Below are 22255 nucleotides of genomic sequence, written 5' to 3'. Positions count from 1 at the left end.
TTCATGTTATGAAATGTTTCTATATTTTCAAAAGAATGAATGTAGAAAAATCACAAAAAAAGAAAAGAAAAAGTGAATAAATAATTTGGACAATTAATTAAACCCCAATAAGGGTCACATGATTCCCTCGACAAGAGGTGGAAACAGTAATAAGGAAAAGTATATATGTAGAGATCACCTTGGTTTAAATTAAAAGAAAAAAAACACTCATTTGTTCAACACAATGAAAACAATAATTACAATGAAAACAAAAATAAATAAGTAAATAAATAGATAAATAAGAAAAAAAAATAACAGTCAAAATTAATGCAAGTATCGCTTAGAATACTCCCGGCAGATTCAACACCTTCAACCGTTCAGTCTCTCAAGGTGAGCAAATTAAATAACAAAAGGAAATTCAACCAATCAGGTCTTTACAAAATTACAAAAATGTTTACACATTAAATCACCCAAACACCTGGAGTTAAACAAAAGTCTTTGTCTTTGGTGTGATGTGATGAATGGGCGTGCTTGAAAGTTCAGGTATGTTTGCGTGTTGGTGTAGTTCGTGTGTTTGTGTGTGTGCGTGAAGAGCGCTGAGCTCGGGCCGGTAATGGCAGGAAGGAAACTGTTTTTTTTGTCTGTGGGAGTCTATTACGCTAAGGGAGTTTAAACAGGGAGTTCGTTCACCTGAGCAGCTCACTCGCTCTCGTCAGCCACAAAGACGTCGTCACTCTGCAACCAGCAGCCGTGAGTGCATGCCGCACTACAGAGATCGCTATGGAAACTCGCGTCCGCTTCAGCGACCCGACTGGCCCAAACAGCAGTGATGCGTTCAGTCTCACCAACTAGGCGGTTTCCTCAGGTATGCGGGTTTTCTCCCTCTCTCTTTCCTTCTCTCCTCTCCTCTTTCTTTTTTTTTTCTTCCTCCCGTTCCTCCTGTAACTCCTCCTTATATACACACATTTCCTATTTCCGGTTAATTTATTTCCCTCCTCCATCCGGCCACACAGCAAAAAAAAACTCCTTTTTTTTCGTACTGCCACACTCTCCCCCTCTGGAGAAAACAACCCATGGTTGTAAGACAAAAAGTGAGAAGTGGGGATTAAAAACCTAAGAAATCTTCATCCTCACTAGCGGATTCTTGGAAAATTTCCAGGATTCGTTGCCTCTCTTGGATTTCCAACTCCTCTGATGTGGGGTAACATGGTTTCAAATTAGTCACATGCACAGTGCGAACATCTTCCCCTGTGGACTCCAATGCCACTTGATAATTCAACGGACCCTGCTGCTTTATTATACGGTAAGGACCCTTCCATTTTGGAGCAAGTTTTGCACTGAAGTAATGTTGTGCACTGGACTGGGGAAAATTCTTTAACCATATTCGGTCCTTTTCTTTAAAGAACACCTCCCGTCTGTTTTTATTGTAATTCCTAAGCTGTCTTTTTTGGGCTTTTTTGCAGCACTCCTTTGCCTTTACTTGAAGTTGGACAAGATTATTGACAACATCATAGGAAGGTAGATCGGGAGAGAGATTCCTACCGTGCAACAGTTTGTCCATTGGACCTTGCAATTTTCTCCCCAAGTGGAGTTCTGCGGGACTCATGCCAATGGACTCCTGGACAGCTGAATTGACTGCAAATCGTAGCTCAGGTAAGTAGTGATCCCATTTCTTATGGTTTTCATCTACGTAAGCAGCAATCATATACTTGAGGGTCCTGTTTACTCTCTCTGTCATATTAGTTTGTGGGTGGTATGCAGTGGTGAGTTTTTGTGAGACACTCCACTTACCACACAACTCCTTAAATACAGCAGAAAGGAACTGGGAACCTCTATCAGATAAGATAAAGTCCGGAACACCCCATCGTGTCAGAATCTCTCTCCTGAAAATCGTCGCAACGGTTTGTGCATTGGCCTTCCTCATGGGAAACAGCTCCACCCAGCGGGTAAAGTAGTCCACAAAGACAAGAAGGTACTCATTCTGTTGGGTACTGCGGGGCATTGGTCCCATAATGTCTACCCCTAACATTTCGTTGGGATGTGAGGTGCTGATTTGTTGTATTTTTCCTGCAGGTTTACGATTTTCGCTTTTTAGAGTTTGGCACTTCACACACCTTTTGACGTAATTCTTAACGTCCGCCCACATCCCCGGCCAAAAAGCCACCTCATGCAGCCTCTGGTAGGTTTTGTAAATACCCATATGACCACTTAATGGGTTTGCATGATAGTGTTTCAGGACTGTCGAAATCAGACTGTTGGGCATATATATCCGATAATGACAGTGGCCACTCTTCAACTGTGTTGTGTGGTACAGTTTATCTTCCATTACCTTATATTGATCTTTCAGATGATCGCCATGTCCTGCCATTGTTTGGAATATTCTGATGACATCAGGGTCTTTGTGTTGTTCCTCCCATATGGCAGCGGCAGAGATTGGAAGGTCTGACTCCTCAGTTCGACTGGTATACACGCTACATCCGGGTGGGGTGTGGATCCGGGACAGAGCATCAGGGGCTACATTCAGCCTACCTTTCCGGTATTCAACTACAAAATCAAACTTCTGCAGTCGAAGAACCCATCTGATAAGTCGGCTGGTGGTTTTTGTAGAGCTCATTACCCACTGCAGGGCTGAGTGATCGGTCACCACAGTGAATAGTTTGGGCTCTAAATAATGCTGCCACCTTTCTAGAGCCCACACCACAGCAAGACATTCCTTCTCTGTCACGGTGTAATTTGTTTCTGCTTTGTTTAGAGTCCTACTTGCATAGGCAATCACCTGCTCTGAGCCCTGGTCCCGGCGCTGCGTCAGCACCGCACCCAGTCCGGTGTCGCTGGCGTCGGTATACACAATAAATGGACGTTCAAGGTCGGGATGTCCGAGGATGGGAGGTGAGGTAAGGCATGCTTTTAGCAGTTCAAAAGCCTGTTGACATTGGGGTGACCACTTAAATGCATGACCCTTTTTTTTCAAGGCATTAATGGGCTCTGCGATCTGTGAGAAATTTGCCACAAACCGGTGGTACCACCCGGAGAGTCCAAGGAAGCGTTGAACCTCTTTGATATTACGAGGTACAGGGTATGCACGGATGGCTTCCACCTTACTCGGGTCTGTGGAGATACCATGAATATTCACCACATGCCCAAGAAAAGTCAACTCCTGAAGACAAAACCTGCTCTTCTTTAGGTTTACAGTCAACCCAGCTGTCCGCAATCGATGGAGAATTGTCTGGAGATCGAGGAAGTGCTGGTCCATGCTTGGTGAGTACACTATAATATCGTCAATATAGACAAAGCAGATGTTACCTCGCAATTCTCTCAACACTGTCTCCATCAATCTTTGAAAGGTCGCTGGGGCATTTTTTAACCCAAAGGGCATGACTCTAAACTGATATAACCCTGATGGAGTGATGAAGGCCGTCATGGGCTTGCTATCTGGGTCCATTGTTACCTGCCAGTAGCCACTGTTAAGGTCGATGGTCGAAAAGATGGACGCACCAGAGAGGGATTCAAGAATCTCAGTGATGTTCGGGAGAGGGTATGCATCACTCTCAGTTATAGCATTAACCTTCCGGTAATCAACACAGAATCTCATTTTACCATCTTTTTTGGGAACTAGAACCACAGGTGAAGCCCAGGCTGAGTGAGATGGTTCCACGATACCAGCCTGTAGCATCTCCTCCAGCTGCTCTCTCACAACAGCTTGCTTGGAAGGACTCATGCGATACGGTCGCTGTTTAATGGGCACTGGATGGGTGATATAGAGGTGGTGTTGGAGAACATCGGTCCGTCCTGGACGAAGGGTACACACCTCGGAGTTGGACTCTAAGATTTGCCGTAGTTGGTGTTTTCCGTCCGGTGGCAGGTGAGCACCATTTACAGCCAGGTCAATTAACTCTTGATCATCCAAGTTGTCAAATGGGCATGATAGCAATGGGGGTGTGGGTGGAGGAATGGAACTAAGCAGGGAGAGGCTTTGCTTAACGCTCTTGTGATGATGTCTCTTTTCCAGGTGTGGTAGTTTCACTGCAGGGATACTGGCCTGACCTGGTTGAAAAGGATAGTCTTCATTAGGGGCAGACTTGAATGAATATTTCCTGTCTGTCACGTTAATCTGCAGACCACTAGAGAATATAAAGTTCAAACCTAAGATCACTGCATAAGCAAGGGCTTTGGAGGTGAGAACAGCCACCCACACTGAGTAAGTCTTATCATGGATAATAATGGGCAAATTTATCCAGCCTAGTGGAACTTCTGCCACACCATTAGCTAAATACAGTGGTCCAAGAGTCCAAGGGTGAAGTTTGACTTGTGGGTTAAGTTCTGACAAAAGGTTTTCATGGAGGAGGGTGTAACTTGCGCCCGTATCCAGTATAGCCTTCCCTCTCCAAGTGCCAATACTAATGGGTATTACTAATTGTTGTGGTACCGCAGTTGGATGATTTGGGGTATTGAGACCGGTGGTGGTACTCTCTTCCATGGTCATAGATGGCCAGGGTGTAGCTGCTGCAGACACCGCATTGCTGGAAAGGGTAGCTGGCTGACGAGGCGGACCCCCAGACTTCAAAGGTTGGAAGGAATGCTTGTTATTGTTGGCACGATACTGTCCAGATGGCTGGTTAGGAGAAGCAGACGTAAAATGTGGGCAGTTTCCAGGTGAGTGGTAACCTTTACACCTCCAACACTGTACTTGAGGCTTCTCCACGGTTTGACTAGAAATTGGTCTTTGTGGCATTGTAGGTGGTTTTATGGCCTTACGTCCCTCATATTGGATTTGCTGCGCATAATCTTTTTCCAGCTGGTGACCCAGCTTCACTAGATCTTCGACCGTGCTTACTCTGCTGCGTAGCTGGCTGGCAAGATAGGGCTTGATATTTCTAAGGATCAATTTTACCATGTCACTCTCTGTTAGGGCAGGCTTCCACCTTTTGCAGAGAGCCCTGTACGAGAATGCAAAATCCCTGATGGACTCCTTCTCACCTTGGGTCCTATTTCTGACCCGATCTGCCAGCTCATCTTCATAATCCTCCGAGAGGAAAGCTGAGAGGAAGGCGGATTCGAAGTCACTCCATGTTGTTATAGAGGATCTGGCAACTTCCCACCAGTCACGGGCAGTTCCATACAGGACAGTTCGGAAGGTGGCCAGCAGGTCTGCATCAACCAAGGGATGTAGTGCTAGAAAATCTTGACAACGGGCCAGATATAGCAACGGATCTGGGTCGTCGGATGGCCTTCCAAAGGTGGGAAACGTTAATTTCAGGTGGTCACTTCTTACCCCTGTAGCAGCGGATGGAGGTGCGAGTGCAGGTACAGGTGCAGGCCCTGAGGGTGAGGGAGGAAGGGAAGGGAGCGAAGTAGAATCAGGAGGGGATGGTAGTCTCTCCTTAAGTAGATCCACCATCTTCTTTTCTTGAGTTTTACATCGATCAGTCATCTCAGTCTCAAACTTCCTTAAGTTGGTACAAAGAATAGCAGTTTGACTGTTGCATTGCTGTATTTCTGTTGTCAGCTGATCATGGCTTTTTTGAAAGTGTTGTTGCATGGTTTTTAGGTCTTGTTGAACTTCCAGCTGGAGCTGATCCACCATGAAGCGTACCTCAGATACCACAGTAGATTCTACCTTTTGAAGTTCACCTGATATCATGAGTTTTATGGCTTTAGTTAACTGATCAGCCTCAGACTCATCCTGTTTTCCACTCGTGGCCATTAGGGTGAGAACTTGCTGCTGGTTGTCCCTCACTTTGGTAGAGAGGTTATTAATTTGGTCACTGTGCTGAGAAGAAGCTGCTTTCAGCCCCTGGGTAAGTTCACCGACTGCTTTTGTTTGAGTTTTTACAAAATCCAGAAGTGTATCCCAATTACCTTGAACCCTTGAAGTAAGTTGGTGCATTTCTCTTCCAGGAGTTGGGAGTACACCGGGCAAATCCTGCTGGGTCACAGAGAAAGAAGAAGAAAGGTCAGGTGATGTGCATAGCTGCATGGGGCCTGGCCCCTCTTCCCAGGAAAGAGTTTGTACTGGAGTGCTAAACTGGACATGTGATTCAGGATAGCTGGTTCTAGAAGGCACTTGGGTGTATGGAACACGTGGTAAAGGATGACCAGGGGTAACCTGAGGATGTGTGACAGTTGGCCATGTAGGGGTTGCAACGTCTGGAGGAGCTTCAATATCCACATAAGTGGACATAGGGGATGGTGTAGTGGTCATATCTGCAATTACAATGAACTGTGTACAATGTTATGTCAAATGGAAGGTGTATGTGTGTCAGGAAACAATCAGAACATGCATAAAACAACAATATGACAATGTTGTAACAGTGTTCAATAAACAAGTCTAACCCACATACATAAATTTGACTTTTTTTTTTTCTCTTTCTTTTAAGTATTTAAACACCAAGTCCCACTTCAATTGTCCTCATTAATGGTTACCTCTCCTTAAATACAGGCTTTTCCCCCCACAGTTCAAAAATCACAGGTTACCAAATACACTTTTCCCCAAAAGGTAACAAAATTGTCAATCACAGTTTGTAGAGGGTGTTTCACAAATTTTTCCCCACAGTTCAAGTCTTCATCAAAATTCGATATATTGTTTTCTTTTTTCCAAAAAAAATTCAAGTCCCTGTTCGGGCGCCACTTCTGTAACGGTGGCAGGTCAAAAAAAATTAAATATAATATCTACTTTAACTTATACACAGTTCGGGCGCCAGACAAGCTTACTCTTGTCGAAATATAAATGTTATCTGTTGCTTTTTTACCCCCGGAAGGTCTCTATTAGCCACCGATTACAAACATAAATCAGTCTCAAACAAATATCTCATATTCATGGTTATATTTTTTCCAAACTAACACGAAAGCAAAAATAATCCAGAAGTTCAGTTTCATGTTATGAAATGTTTCTATATTTTCAAAAGAATGAATGTAGAAAAATCACAAAAAAAGAAAAGAAAAAGTGAATAAATAATTTGGACAATTAATTAAACCCCAATAAGGGTCACATGATTCCCTCGACAAGAGGTGGAAACAGTAATAAGGAAAAGTATATATGTAGAGATCACCTTGGTTTAAATTAAAAGAAAAAAAACACTCATTTGTTCAACACAATGAAAACAATAATTACAATGAAAACAAAAATAAATAAGTAAATAAATAGATAAATAAGAAAAAAAAATAACAGTCAAAATTAATGCAAGTATCGCTTAGAATACTCCCGGCAGATTCAACACCTTCAACCGTTCAGTCTCTCAAGGTGAGCAAATTAAATAACAAAAGGAAATTCAACCAATCAGGTCTTTACAAAATTACAAAAATGTTTACACATTAAATCACCCAAACACCTGGAGTTAAACAAAAGTCTTTGTCTTTGGTGTGATGTGATGAATGGGCGTGCTTGAAAGTTCAGGTATGTTTGCGTGTTGGTGTAGTTCGTGTGTTTGTGTGTGTGCGTGAAGAGCGCTGAGCTCGGGCCGGTAATGGCAGGAAGGAAACTGTTTTTTTTGTCTGTGGGAGTCTATTACGCTAAGGGAGTTTAAACAGGGAGTTCGTTCACCTGAGCAGCTCACTCGCTCTCGTCAGCCACAAAGACGTCGTCACTCTGCAACCAGCAGCCGTGAGTGCATGCCGCACTACAGAGATCGCTATGGAAACTCGCGTCCGCTTCAGCGACCCGACTGGCCCAAACAGCAGTGATGCGTTCAGTCTCACCAACTAGGCGGTTTCCTCAGGTATGCGGGTTTTCTCCCTCTCTCTTTCCTTCTCTCCTCTCCTCTTTCTTTTTTTTTTCTTCCTCCCGTTCCTCCTGTAACTCCTCCTTATATACACACATTTCCTATTTCCGGTTAATTTATTTCCCTCCTCCATCCGGCCACACAGCAAAAAAAAACTCCTTTTTTTTCGTACTGCCACAGGCTCACAGTGAATAACGGCCGAGTGCCTGATCTCTCCAGCTCACAGTGAATAACGGCCGAGTGCCTGATCTCTGCGGCTCACGGTGAATAACGGCCGAGTGCCTGATCTCTGCGGCTCACGGTGAATAACGGCCGAGTGCCTGATCTCTGCGGCTCACGGTGAATAACGGCCGAGTGCCTGATCTCTGCGGCTCACGTGAATAACGGCCGAGTCCCTGATCTCTGCGGCTCACGGTGAATAACGGCCGAGTGCCTGATCTCTGTTGCTCACAGTGAATAACGGCCGAGTGCCTGATCTCTGCCGCTCACGGTGAATAACGGCCGAGTGCCTGATCTCTGCGGTTCACGGTGAATAACGGCCGAGTCCCTGATCTCTGCGGCTCACGGTGAATAACGGCCGAGTGCCTGATCTCTGCGGCTCACGGTGAATAACTGCCGAGTGCCTGATCTCTGCCCCTCACGGTGAATAACGGCCGAGTGCCTGATCTCTGTTGCTCACGGTGAATAACGGTCGAGTCCCTGATCTCTGCAGCTCACGGTGAATAACGGCCGAGTCCCTGATCTCTGCAGCTCACGGTGAATAACGGTCGAGTCCCTGATCTCTGCAGCTCACGGTGAATAACGGCCGAGTCCCTGATCTCTGCAGCTCACGGTGAATAACGGCCGAGTCCCTGATCTCTGCAGCTCACGGTGAATAACGGCCGAGTGCCTGATCTCTGTTGCTCACGGTGAATAACGGTCGAGTCCCTGATCTCTGCAGCTCACGGTGAATAACGGCCGAGTCCCTGATCTCTGCAGCTCACGGTGAATAACGGCCGAGTCCCTGATCTCTGCGGCTCACGGTGAATAACGGCCGAGTGCCTGATCTCTGCGGCTCACAGTGAATAACGGCCGAGTGCCTGATCTCTGCGGCTCACGGTGAATAACGGCCGAGTGCCTGATCTCTGCGGCTCACAGTGAATAACGGCCGAGTGCCTGATCTCTCCAGCTCACAGTGAATAACGGCCGAGTGCCTGATCTCTGCGGCTCACGGTGAATAACGGCCGAGTGCCTGATCTCTGCGGCTCACGGTGAATAACGGCCGAGTGCCTGATCTCTGCGGCTCACGGTGAATAACGGCCGAGTGCCTGATCTCTGCGGCTCACGTGAATAACGGCCGAGTCCCTGATCTCTGCGGCTCACGGTGAATAACGGCCGAGTGCCTGATCTCTGTTGCTCACAGTGAATAACGGCCGAGTGCCTGATCTCTGCCGCTCACGGTGAATAACGGCCGAGTGCCTGATCTCTGCGGTTCACGGTGAATAACGGCCGAGTCCCTGATCTCTGCGGCTCACGGTGAATAACGGCCGAGTGCCTGATCTCTGCGGCTCACGGTGAATAACGGCCGAGTCCCTGATCTCTGCAGCTCACGGTGAATAACGGCCGAGTGCCTGATCTCTGCCGCTCACGGTGAATAATGGCCGAGTGCCTGATCTCTGTGGCTCACGGTGAATAACGGTCGAGTGCCTGATCTCTGCTGCTCACGGTGAATAACGGCCGAGTGCCTGATCTCTGCGGCTCACGGTGAATAACGGCCGAGTGCCTGATCTCTGCCGCTCACGGTGAATAACGGCCGAGTGCCTGATCTCTGCGGCTCACGGTGAATAACGGCCGAGTCCCTGATCTCTGCGGCTCACGGTGAATAACGGCCGAGTGCCTGATCTCTGCGGCTCACGGTGAATAACGGCCGAGTGCCTTATCTCTGCGGCTCACGGTGAATAACGGCCGAGTGCCTGATCTCTGCGGCTCACGGTGAATAACGGCCGAGTCCCTGATCTCTGCCCCTCACGGTGAATAAAGGCCGAGTCCCTGATCTCTGTTGCTCACGGTGAATAACGGCCGAGTGCCTGATCTCTGCGGCTCACGGTGATTAACGGCCGAGTCCCTGATCTCTGTTGCTCAGGGTGAATAACGGCCGAGTGCCTGATCTCTGTTGCTCACGGTGAATAACGGCCGAGTCCCTGATCTCTGCGGCTCACGGTGAATAACGGCCGAGTCCCTGATCTCTGCGGCTCACGGTGAATAACGGCCGAGTGCCTGATCTCTGTTGCTCACGGTGAATAACGGCCGAGTCCCTGATCTCTGTTGCTCACGGTGAATAACGGCCGAGTGCCTGATCTCTGTTGCTCACGGTGAATAACGGCCGAGTCCCTGATCTCTGTTGCTCACGGTGAATAACGGCCGAGTGCCTGATCTCTGCGGCTCACGGTGAATAACGGCCGAGTCCCTGATCTCTGTTGCTCACGGTGAATAACGGCCGAGTCCCTGATCTCTGCGGCTCACGGTGAATAACGGCCGAGTCCCTGATCTCTGTTGCTCACGGTGAATAACGGCCGAGTCCCTGATCTCTGCGGCTCACGGTGAATAACGGCCGAGTCCCTGATCTCTGTTGCTCACGGTGAATAACGGCCGAGTGCCTGATCTCTGCGGCTCACGGTGAATAACGGCCGAGTGCCTGATCTCTGTTGCTCACGGTGAATAACGGTCGAGTGCCTGATCTCTGCGGCTCACGGTGAATAACGGCCGAGTCCCTGATCTCTGCGGCTCACGGTGAATAACGGCCGAGTCCCTGATCTCTGTTGCTCACGGTGAATAACGGCCGAGTCCCTGATCTCTGCGGCTCACGGTGAATAACGGCCGAGTCCCTGATCTCTGTTGCTCACGGTGAATAACGGCCGAGTGCCTGATCTCTGCGGCTCACGGTGAATAACGGCCGAGTGCCTGATCTCTGTTGCTCACGGTGAATAACGGTCGAGTGCCTGATCTCTGCGGCTCACGGTGAATAACGGCCGAGTCCCTGATCTCTGCGGCTCACGGTGAATAACGGCCGAGTCCCTGATCTCTGCGGCTCACGGTGAATAACGGCCGAGTGCCTGATCTCTGCGGCTCACGGTGAATAACGGCCGAGTGCCTGATCTCTGCGGCTCACGGTGAATAACGGCCGAGTGCCTGATCTCTGCGGCTCACGGTGAATAACGGCAGAGTCCCTGATCTCTGCGGCTCACGGTGAATAACGGCTGAGTCCCTGATCTCTGCCGCGGCTCACGGTGAATAACGGCCGAGTGCCTGATCTCTGCGGCTCACGGTGAATAACGGCCGAGTGCCTGATCTCTGCGGCTCACGGTGAATAACGGCCGAGTGCCTGATCTCTGCGGCTCACGGTGATTAACGGCCGAGTCCCTGATCTCTGTTGCTCACGGTGAATAACGGCCGAGTCCCTGATCTCTGCAGCTCACGGTGAATAACGGCAGAGTGCCTGATCTCTGCCCCTCACGGTGAATAATGGCCGAGTCCCTGATCTCTGCAGCTCACGGTGAATAACGGTCGAGTGCCTGATCTCTGCGGCTCACGGTGAATAACGGCCGAGTGCCTGATCTCTGTTGCTCACGGTGAATAACGGTCGAGTGCCTGATCTCTGCGGCTCACGGTGAATAACGGTCGAGTCCCTGATCTCTGTTGCTCACGGTGAATAACGGCCGAGTCCCTGATCTCTGCAGCTCACGGTGAATAACGGCAGAGTGCCTGATCTCTGCCCCTCACGGTGAATAACGGCCGAGTGCCTGATCTCTGCGGCTCACGGTGAATAACGGTCGAGTGCCTGATCTCTGCGGCTCACGGTGAATAACGGCCGAGTGCCTGATCTCTGTTGCTCACGGTGAATAACGGTCGAGTGCCTGATCTCTGCGGCTCACGGTGAATAACGGCCGAGTGCCTGATCTCTGCCCCTCACGGTGAATAACGGCCGAGTGCCTGATCTCTGCGGCTCACGGTGAATAACGGCCGAGTGCCTGATCTCTGCAGCTCACGGTGAATAACGGCCGAGTGCCTGATCTCTGCGGCTCACGGTGAATAACGGCCGAGTGCCTGATCTCTGCGGCTCACGGTGAATAACGGCCGAGTGCCTGATCTCTGCGGCTCACGGTGAATAACGGCCGAGTGCCTGATCTCTGCGGCTCACGGTGAATAACGGCTGAGTCCCTGATCTCTGCCCCTCACGGTGAATAACGGCCGAGTGCCTGATCTCTGCGGCTCACGGTGAATAACGGCCGAGTGCCTGATCTCTGCGGCTCACGGTGAATAACGGCCGAGTCCCTGATCTCTGCGGCTCACGGTGAATAACGGCCGAGTCCCTGATCTCTGCGGCTCACGGTGAATAACGGCCGAGTCCCTGATCTCTGCCCCTCACGGTGAATAACGGCCGAGTGCCTGATCTCTGTTGCTCACGGTGAATAACGGTCGAGTCCCTGATCTCTGCAGCTCACGGTGAATAACGGCCGAGTCCCTGATCTCTGCAGCTCACGGTGAATAACGGTCGAGTCCCTGATCTCTGCAGCTCACGGTGAATAACGGCCGAGTCCCTGATCTCTGCAGCTCACGGTGAATAACGGCCGAGTCCCTGATCTCTGCAGCTCACGGTGAATAACGGCTGAGTGCCTGATCTCTGTTGCTCACGGTGAATAACGGTCGAGTCCCTGATCTCTGCAGCTCACGGTGAATAACGGCCGAGTCCCTGATCTCTGCGGCTCACGGTGAATAACGGCCGAGTCCCTGATCTCTGCGGCTCACGGTGAATAACGGTCGAGTCCCTGATCTCTGCGGCTCACGGTGAATAACGGCCGAGTGCCTGATCTCTGCGGCTCACGGTGAATAACGGCCGAGTCCCTGATCTCTGCAGCTCACGATGAATAACGGTCGAGTCCCTGATCTCTGCAGCTCACGGTGAATAACGGCCGAGTCCCTGATCTCTGCGGCTCACGGTGAATAACGGCCGAGTGCCTGATCTCTGCGGCTCACGGTGAATAATGGCCGAGTGCCTGATCTCTGCGGCTCATGGTGAATAACGGCCGAGTCCCTGATCTCTGCGGCTCACGGTGAATAACGGCCGAGTGCCTGATCTCTGCGGCTCACGGTGAATAACGGTCGAGTGCCTGATCTCTGCGGCTCACGGTGAATAACGGCCGAGTGCCTGATCTCTGTTGCTCACGGTGAATAACGGTCGAGTCCCTGATCTCTGCAGCTCACGGTGAATAACGGCCGAGTCCCTGATCTCTGCAGCTCACGGTGAATAACGGTCGAGTGCCTGATCTCTGCAGCTCACGGTGAATAACGGCCGAGTGCCTGATCTCTGTGGCTCACGGTGAATAACGGCCGAGTGCCTGATCTCTGTTGCTCACGGTGAATAACGGCCGAGTGCCTGATCTCTGCGGCTCACAGTGAATAACGGCCGAGTGCCTGATCTCTGCGGCTCACGGTGAATAACGGCCGAGTGCCTGATCTCTGCGGCTCACGGTGAATAACGGCCGAGTCCCTGATCTCTGCGGCTCACGGTGAATAAAGGCCGAGTGCCTGATCTCTGCGGCTCACGGTGAATAACGGCCGAGTGCCTGATCTCTGCGGCTCACGGTGAATAACGGCCGAGTGCCTGATCTCTGCGGCTCACAGTGAATAACGGCCGAGTGCCTGATCTCTGCGGCTCACGGTGAATAACGGCCGAGTGCCTGATCTCTGCGGCTCACAGTGAATAACGGCCGAGTGCCTGATCTCTGCAGCTCACGGTGAATAACGGCCGAGTGCCTGATCTCTGTTGCTCACGGTGAATAACGGCCGAGTGCCTGATCTCTGCGGCTCACAGTGAATAACGGCCGAGTGCCTGATCTCTGCGGCTCACGGTGAATAACGGCCGAGTGCCTGATCTCTGCGGCTCACAGTGAATAACGGCCGAGTGCCTGATCTCTGCGGCTCACGGTGAATAACGGCAGAGTCCCTGATCTCTGCGGCTCACGGTGAATAACGGCTGAGTCCCTGATCTCTGCCGCGGCTCACGGTGAATAACGGCCGAGTGCCTGATCTCTGCGGCTCACGGTGAATAACGGCCGAGTGCCTGATCTCTGCGGCTCACGGTGAATAACGGCCGAGTCCCTGATCTCTGTTGCTCACGGTGAATAACGGCCGAGTCCCTGATCTCTGCGGCTCACGGTGATTAACGGCCGAGTGCCTGATCTCTGCGGCTCACGGTGAATAACGGCCGAGTCCCTGATCTCTGTTGCTCACGGTGAATAACGGCCGAGTCCCTGATCTCTGTTGCTCACGGTGAATAACGGCCGAGTCCCTGATCTCTGTTGCTCACGGTGAATAACGGCCGAGTGCCTGATCTCTGCGGCTCACGGTGATTAACGGCCGAGTCCCTGATCTCTGTTGCTCACGGTGAATAACGGCCGAGTCCCTGATCTCTGCAGCTCACGGTGAATAACGGCAGAGTGCCTGATCTCTGCCCCTCACGGTGAATAATGGCCGAGTCCCTGATCTCTGCCCCTCACGGTGAATAACGGCCGAGTGCCTGATCTCTGCGGCTCACGGTGAATAACGGTCGAGTGCCTGATCTCTGCGGCTCACGGTGAATAACGGCCGAGTGCCTGATCTCTGTTGCTCACGGTGAATAACGGTCGAGTGCCTGATCTCTGCGGCTCACGGTGAATAACGGCCGAGTGCCTGATCTCTGCCCCTCACGGTGAATAACGGCCGAGTGCCTGATCTCTGCGGCTCACGGTGAATAACGGCCGAGTGCCTGATCTCTGCGGCTCACGGTGAATAACGGCCGAGTGCCTGATCTCTGCGGCTCACGGTGAATAACGGCCGAGTGCCTGATCTCTGCGGCTCACGGTGAATAACGGCCGAGTGCCTGATCTCTGCGGCTCACGGTGAATAACGGCCGAGTGCCTGATCTCTGCGGCTCACGGTGAATAACGGCCGAGTCCCTGATCTCTGCCCCTCACGGTGAATAACGGCCGAGTGCCTGATCTCTGCGGCTCACGGTGAATAACGGCCGAGTGCCTGATCTCTGCGGCTCACGGTGAATAACGGCCGAGTCCCTGATCTCTGCGGCTCACGGTGAATAACGGCCGAGTCCCTGATCTCTGCGGCTCACGGTGAATAACGGCCGAGTCCCTGATCTCTGCCCCTCACGGTGAATAACGGCCGAGTGCCTGATCTCTGTTGCTCACGGTGAATAACGGTCGAGTCCCTGATCTCTGCAGCTCACGGTGAATAACGGCCGAGTCCCTGATCTCTGCAGCTCACGGTGAATAACGGCCGAGTCCCTGATCTCTGCAGCTCACGGTGAATAACGGCCGAGTCCCTGATCTCTGCAGCTCACGGTGAATAACGGCCGAGTCCCTGATCTCTGCGGCTCACGGTGAATAACGGCCGAGTCCCTGATCTCTGCAGCTCACGGTGAATAACGGCCGAGTCCCTGATCTCTGCGGCTCACGGTGAATAACGGCCGAGTCCCTGATCTCTGCGGCTCACGGTGAATAACGGTCGAGTCCCTGATCTCTGCGGCTCACGGTGAATAACGGCCGAGTGCCTGATCTCTGCGGCTCACGGTGAATAACGGCCGAGTCCCTGATCTCTGCCCCTCACGGTGAATAACGGCCGAGTGCCTGATCTCTGTTGCTCACGGTGAATAACGGTCGAGTCCCTGATCTCTGCAGCTCACGGTGAATAACGGCCGAGTCCCTGATCTCTGCAGCTCACGGTGAATAACGGTCGAGTCCCTGATCTCTGCAGCTCACGGTGAATAACGGCCGAGTCCCTGATCTCTGCAGCTCACGGTGAATAACGGCCGAGTCCCTGATCTCTGCAGCTCACGGTGAATAACGGCCGAGTGCCTGATCTCTGTTGCTCACGGTGAATAACGGTCGAGTCCCTGATCTCTGCAGCTCACGGTGAATAACGGCCGAGTCCCTGATCTCTGCAGCTCACGGTGAATAACGGCCGAGTGCCTGATCTCTGCGGCTCACAGTGAATAACGGCCGAGTGCCTGATCTCTGCGGCTCACGGTGAATAACGGCCGAGTGCCTGATCTCTGCGGCTCACAGTGAATAACGGCCGAGTGCCTGATCTCTCCAGCTCACAGTGAATAACGGCCGAGTGCCTGATCTCTGCGGCTCACGGTGAATAACGGCCGAGTGCCTGATCTCTGCGGCTCACGGTGAATAACGGCCGAGTGCCTGATCTCTGCGGCTCACGGTGAATAACGGCCGAGTGCCTGATCTCTGCGGCTCACGTGAATAACGGCCGAGTCCCTGATCTCTGCGGCTCACGGTGAATAACGGCCGAGTGCCTGATCTCTGTTGCTCACAGTGAATAACGGCCGAGTGCCTGATCTCTGCCGCTCACGGTGAATAACGGCCGAGTGCCTGATCTCTGCGGTTCACGGTGAATAACGGCCGAGTCCCTGATCTCTGCGGCTCACGGTGAATAACGGCCGAGTGCCTGATCTCTGCGGCTCACGGTGAATAACGGCCGAGTGCCTGATCTCTGCGGCTCACGGTGAATAACGGCCGAGTGCCTGATCTCTGCGGCTCACGGTGAATAACGGCCGAGTCCCTGATCTCTGCGGCTCACGGTGAATAACGGCCGAGTCCCTGATCTCTGAGGCTCACTGTGAATAACGGCCGAGTCCCTGATCTCTGCCCCTCACGGTGAATAACGGCCGAGTGCCTGATCTCTGTTGCTCACGGTGAATAACGGTCGAGTCCCTGATCTCTGCAGCTCACGGTGAATAACGGCCGAGTCCCTGATCTCTGCAGCTCACGGTGAATAACGGTCGAGTCCCTGATCTCTGCAGCTCACGGTGAATAACGGCCGAGTCCCTGATCTCTGCAGCTCACGGTGAATAACGGCCGAGTCCCTGATCTCTGCAGCTCACGGTGAATAACGGCCGAGTGCCTGATCTCTGTTGCTCACGGTGAATAACGGTCGAGTCCCTGATCTCTGCAGCTCACGGTGAATAACGGCCGAGTCCCTGATCTCTGCAGCTCACGGTGAATAACGGCCGAGTCCCTGATCTCTGCGGCTCACGGTGAATAACGGCCGAGTGCCTGATCTCTGCGGCTCACAGTGAATAACGGCCGAGTGCCTGATCTCTGCGGCTCACGGTGAATAACGGCCGAGTGCCTGATCTCTGCGGCTCACAGTGAATAACGGCCGAGTGCCTGATCTCTCCAGCTCACAGTGAATAACGGCCGAGTGCCTGATCTCTGCGGCTCACGGTGAATAACGGCCGAGTGCCTGATCTCTGCGGCTCACGGTGAATTACGGCCGAGTGCCTGATCTCTGCGGCTCACGGTGAATAACGGCCGAGTGCCTGATCTCTGCGGCTCACGTGAATAACGGCCGAGTCCCTGATCTCTGCGGCTCACGGTGAATAACGGCCGAGTGCCTGATCTCTGTTGCTCACAGTGAATAACGGCCGAGTGCCTGATCTCTGCCGCTCACGGTGAATAACGGCCGAGTGCCTGATCTCTGCGGTTCACGGTGAATAACGGCCGAGTCCCTGATCTCTGCGGCTCACGGTGAATAACGGCCGAGTGCCTGATCTCTGCGGCTCACGGTGAATAACGGCCGAGTGCCTGATCTCTGCCCCTCACGGTGAATAACGGCCGAGTGCCTGATCTCTGTTGCTCACGGTGAATAACGGTCGAGTCCCTGATCTCTGCAGCTCACGGTGAATAACGGCCGAGTCCCTGATCTCTGCAGCTCACGGTGAATAACGGTCGAGTCCCTGATCTCTGCAGCTCACGGTGAATAACGACCGAGTCCCTGATCTCTGCAGCTCACGGTGAATAACGGCCGAGTCCCTGATCTCTGCAGCTCACGGTGAATAACGGCCGAGTGCCTGATCTCTGTTGCTCACGGTGAATAACGGTCGAGTCCCTGATCTCTGCAGCTCACGGTGAATAACGGCCGAGTCCCTGATCTCTGCAGCTCACGGTGAATAACGGCCGAGTCCCTGATCTCTGCGGCTCACGGTGAATAACGGCCGAGTGCCTGATCTCTGCGGCTCACAGTGAATAACGGCCGAGTGCCTGATCTCTGCGGCTCACGGTGAATAACGGCCGAGTGCCTGATCTCTGCGGCTCACAGTGAATAACGGCCGAGTGCCTGATCTCTCCAGCTCACAGTGAATAACGGCCGAGTGCCTGATCTCTGCGGCTCACGGTGAATAACGGCCGAGTGCCTGATCTCTGCGGCTCACGGTGAATAACGGCCGAGTGCCTGATCTCTGCGGCTCACGGTGAATAACGGCCGAGTGCCTGATCTCTGCGGCTCACGTGAATAACGGCCGAGTCCCTGATCTCTGCGGCTCACGGTGAATAACGGCCGAGTGCCTGATCTCTGTTGCTCACAGTGAATAACGGCCGAGTGCCTGATCTCTGCCGCTCACGGTGAATAACGGCCGAGTGCCTGATCTCTGCGGTTCACGGTGAATAACGGCCGAGTGCCTGATCTCTGCGGCTCACGGTGAATAACGGCCGAGTGCCTGATCTCTGCGGCTCACGGTGAATAACGGCCGAGTCCCTGATCTCTGCAGCTCACGGTGAATAACGGCCGAGTCCCTGATCTCTGCGGCTCACGGTGAATAACGGCCGAGTGCCTGATCTCTGCGGCTCACGGTGAATAACGGCCGAGTCCCTGATCTCTGCAGCTCACGGTGAATAACGGCCGAGTGCCTGATCTCTGCCGCTCACGGTGAATAATGGCCGAGTGCCTGATCTCTGTGGCTCACGGTGAATAACGGTCGAGTGCCTGATCTCTGCTGCTCACGGTGAATAACGGCCGAGTGCCTGATCTCTGCGGCTCACGGTGAATAACGGCCGAGTGCCTGATCTCTGCCGCTCACGGTGAATAACGGCCGAGTGCCTGATCTCTGCGGCTCACGGTGAATAACGGCCGAGTCCCTGATCTCTGCGGCTCACGGTGAATAACGGCCGAGTGCCTGATCTCTGCGGCTCACGGTGAATAACGGCCGAGTGCCTTATCTCTGCGGCTCACGGTGAATAACGGCCGAGTGCCTGATCTCTGCGGCTCACGGTGAATAACGGCCGAGTCCCTGATCTCTGCCCCTCACGGTGAATAAAGGCCGAGTCCCTGATCTCTGTTGCTCACGGTGAATAACGGCCGAGTGCCTGATCTCTGCGGCTCACGGTGATTAACGGCCGAGTCCCTGATCTCTGTTGCTCAGGGTGAATAACGGCCGAGTGCCTGATCTCTGTTGCTCACGGTGAATAACGGCCGAGTCCCTGATCTCTGCGGCTCACGGTGAATAACGGCCGAGTCCCTGATCTCTGCGGCTCACGGTGAATAACGGCCGAGTCCCTGATCTCTGCGGCTCACAGTGAATAACGGCCGAGTGCCTGATCTCTGTTGCTCACGGTGAATAACGGCCGAGTCCCTGATCTCTGTTGCTCACGGTGAATAACGGCCGAGTGCCTGATCTCTGCGGCTCACGGTGAATAACGGCCGAGTCCCTGATCTCTGTTGCTCACGGTGAATAACGGCCGAGTCCCTGATCTCTGCGGCTCACGGTGAATAACGGCCGAGTCCCTGATCTCTGTTGCTCACGGTGAATAACGGCCGAGTCCCTGATCTCTGCGGCTCACGGTGAATAACGGCCGAGTCCCTGATCTCTGTTGCTCACGGTGAATAACGGCCGAGTGCCTGATCTCTGCGGCTCACGGTGAATAACGGCCGAGTGCCTGATCTCTGTTGCTCACGGTGAATAACGGTCGAGTGCCTGATCTCTGCGGCTCACGGTGAATAACGGCCGAGTCCCTGATCTCTGCGGCTCACGGTGAATAACGGCCGAGTCCCTGATCTCTGCGGCTCACGGTGAATAACGGCCGAGTGCCTGATCTCTGCGGCTCACGGTGAATAACGGCCGAGTGCCTGATCTCTGCGGCTCACGGTGAATAACGGCCGAGTGCCTGATCTCTGCGGCTCACGGTGAATAACGGCAGAGTCCCTGATCTCTGCGGCTCACGGTGAATAACGGCTGAGTCCCTGATCTCTGCCGCGGCTCACGGTGAATAACGGCCGAGTGCCTGATCTCTGCGGCTCACGGTGAATAACGGCCGAGTGCCTGATCTCTGCGGCTCACGGTGAATAACGGCCGAGTGCCTGATCTCTGCGGCTCACGGTGATTAACGGCCGAGTCCCTGATCTCTGTTGCTCACGGTGAATAACGGCCGAGTCCCTGATCTCTGCAGCTCACGGTGAATAACGGCAGAGTGCCTGATCTCTGCCCCTCACGGTGAATAATGGCCGAGTCCCTGATCTCTGCCCCTCACGGTGAATAACGGCCGAGTGCCTGATCTCTGCGGCTCACGGTGAATAACGGTCGAGTGCCTGATCTCTGCGGCTCACGGTGAATAACGGCCGAGTGCCTGATCTCTGTTGCTCACGGTGAATAACGGTCGAGTGCCTGATCTCTGCGGCTCACGGTGAATAACGGCCGAGTGCCTGATCTCTGCCCCTCACGGTGAATAACGGCCGAGTGCCTGATCTCTGCGGCTCACGGTGAATAACGGCCGAGTGCCTGATCTCTGCAGCTCACGGTGAATAACGGCCGAGTGCCTGATCTCTGCGGCTCACGGTGAATAACGGCCGAGTGCCTGATCTCTGCGGCTCACGGTGAATAACGGCCGAGTGCCTGATCTCTGCGGCTCACGGTGAATAACGGCCGAGTGCCTGATCTCTGCGGCTCACGGTGAATAACGGCCGAGTCCCTGATCTCTGCCCCTCACGGTGAATAACGGCCGAGTGCCTGATCTCTGCGGCTCACGGTGAATAACGGCCGAGTGCCTGATCTCTGCGGCTCACGGTGAATAACGGCCGAGTCCCTGATCTCTGCGGCTCACGGTGAATAACGGCCGAGTCCCTGATCTCTGCGGCTCACGGTGAATAACGGCCGAGTCCCTGATCTCTGCCCCTCACGGTGAATAACGGCCGAGTGCCTGATCTCTGTTGCTCACGGTGAATAACGGTCGAGTCCCTGATCTCTGCAGCTCACGGTGAATAACGGCCGAGTCCCTGATCTCTGCAGCTCACGGTGAATAACGGTCGAGTCCCTGATCTCTGCAGCTCACGGTGAATAACGGCCGAGTCCCTGATCTCTGCAGCTCACGGTGAATAACGGCCGAGTCCCTGATCTCTGCAGCTCACGGTGAATAACGGCTGAGTGCCTGATCTCTGTTGCTCACGGTGAATAACGGTCGAGTCCCTGATCTCTGCAGCTCACGGTGAATAACGGCCGAGTCCCTGATCTCTGCGGCTCACGGTGAATAACGGCCGAGTCCCTGATCTCTGCGGCTCACGGTGAATAACGGTCGAGTCCCTGATCTCTGCGGCTCACGGTGAATAACGGCCGAGTGCCTGATCTCTGCGGCTCACGGTGAATAACGGCCGAGTCCCTGATCTCTGCAGCTCACGATGAATAACGGTCGAGTCCCTGATCTCTGCAGCTCACGGTGAATAACGGCCGAGTCCCTGATCTCTGCGGCTCACGGTGAATAACGGCCGAGTGCCTGATCTCTGCGGCTCACGGTGAATAATGGCCGAGTGCCTGATCTCTGCGGCTCATGGTGAATAACGGCCGAGTCCCTGATCTCTGCGGCTCACGGTGAATAACGGCCGAGTGCCTGATCTCTGCGGCTCACGGTGAATAACGGTCGAGTGCCTGATCTCTGCGGCTCACGGTGAATAACGGCCGAGTGCCTGATCTCTGTTGCTCACGGTGAATAACGGTCGAGTCCCTGATCTCTGCAGCTCACGGTGAATAACGGCCGAGTCCCTGATCTCTGCAGCTCACGGTGAATAACGGTCGAGTGCCTGATCTCTGCAGCTCACGGTGAATAACGGCCGAGTGCCTGATCTCTGTGGCTCACGGTGAATAACGGCCGAGTGCCTGATCTCTGTTGCTCACGGTGAATAACGGCCGAGTGCCTGATCTCTGCGGCTCACAGTGAATAACGGCCGAGTGCCTGATCTCTGCGGCTCACGGTGAATAACGGCCGAGTGCCTGATCTCTGCGGCTCACGGTGAATAACGGCCGAGTCCCTGATCTCTGCGGCTCACGGTGAATAAAGGCCGAGTGCCTGATCTCTGCGGCTCACGGTGAATAACGGCCGAGTGCCTGATCTCTGCGGCTCACAGTGAATAACGGCCGAGTGCCTGATCTCTGCGGCTCACGGTGAATAACGGCCGAGTGCCTGATCTCTGCGGCTCACAGTGAATAACGGCCGAGTGCCTGATCTCTGCAGCTCACGGTGAATAACGGCCGAGTGCCTGATCTCTGTTGCTCACGGTGAATAACGGCCGAGTGCCTGATCTCTGCGGCTCACAGTGAATAACGGCCGAGTGCCTGATCTCTGCGGCTCACGGTGAATAACGGCCGAGTGCCTGATCTCTGCGGCTCACAGTGAATAACGGCCGAGTGCCTGATCTCTGCGGCTCACGGTGAATAACGGCAGAGTCCCTGATCTCTGCGGCTCACGGTG

At 53.3% G+C, this 22255-nt stretch overlaps 1 protein-coding gene and 2 long non-coding RNA genes across 4 annotated transcripts in view; all 3 read left to right on the top strand.

The window, feature by feature from the left end:
• The window catches only part of alpk1 (alpha-kinase 1), a 77697-nt gene that overhangs the window by 10585 nt on the left and 44857 nt on the right, over nucleotides 1-22255 (top strand). The window lies entirely within an intron of this gene.
• Nucleotides 1831-2453, top strand: LOC307122750. Its single transcript, XR_013816091.1, has 3 exons — nucleotides 1831-1951; nucleotides 2053-2158; nucleotides 2327-2453. It is a non-coding gene; the product is annotated as an uncharacterized lncRNA (long non-coding RNA).
• Nucleotides 2746-3452, top strand: LOC307122749. Its single transcript, XR_013816090.1, has 4 exons — nucleotides 2746-2873; nucleotides 2952-3048; nucleotides 3164-3237; nucleotides 3324-3452. It is a non-coding gene; the product is annotated as an uncharacterized lncRNA (long non-coding RNA).

Source organism: Gobio gobio, assembly GCF_949357685.1.
Source record: "Gobio gobio genome assembly, chromosome: 2".
NCBI lineage: Eukaryota > Metazoa > Chordata > Actinopteri > Cypriniformes > Gobionidae > Gobio > Gobio gobio.
The sequence above is the reverse complement of the archived record's forward strand: the minus strand, read 5'-3'. Positions and strand labels throughout refer to the sequence as shown.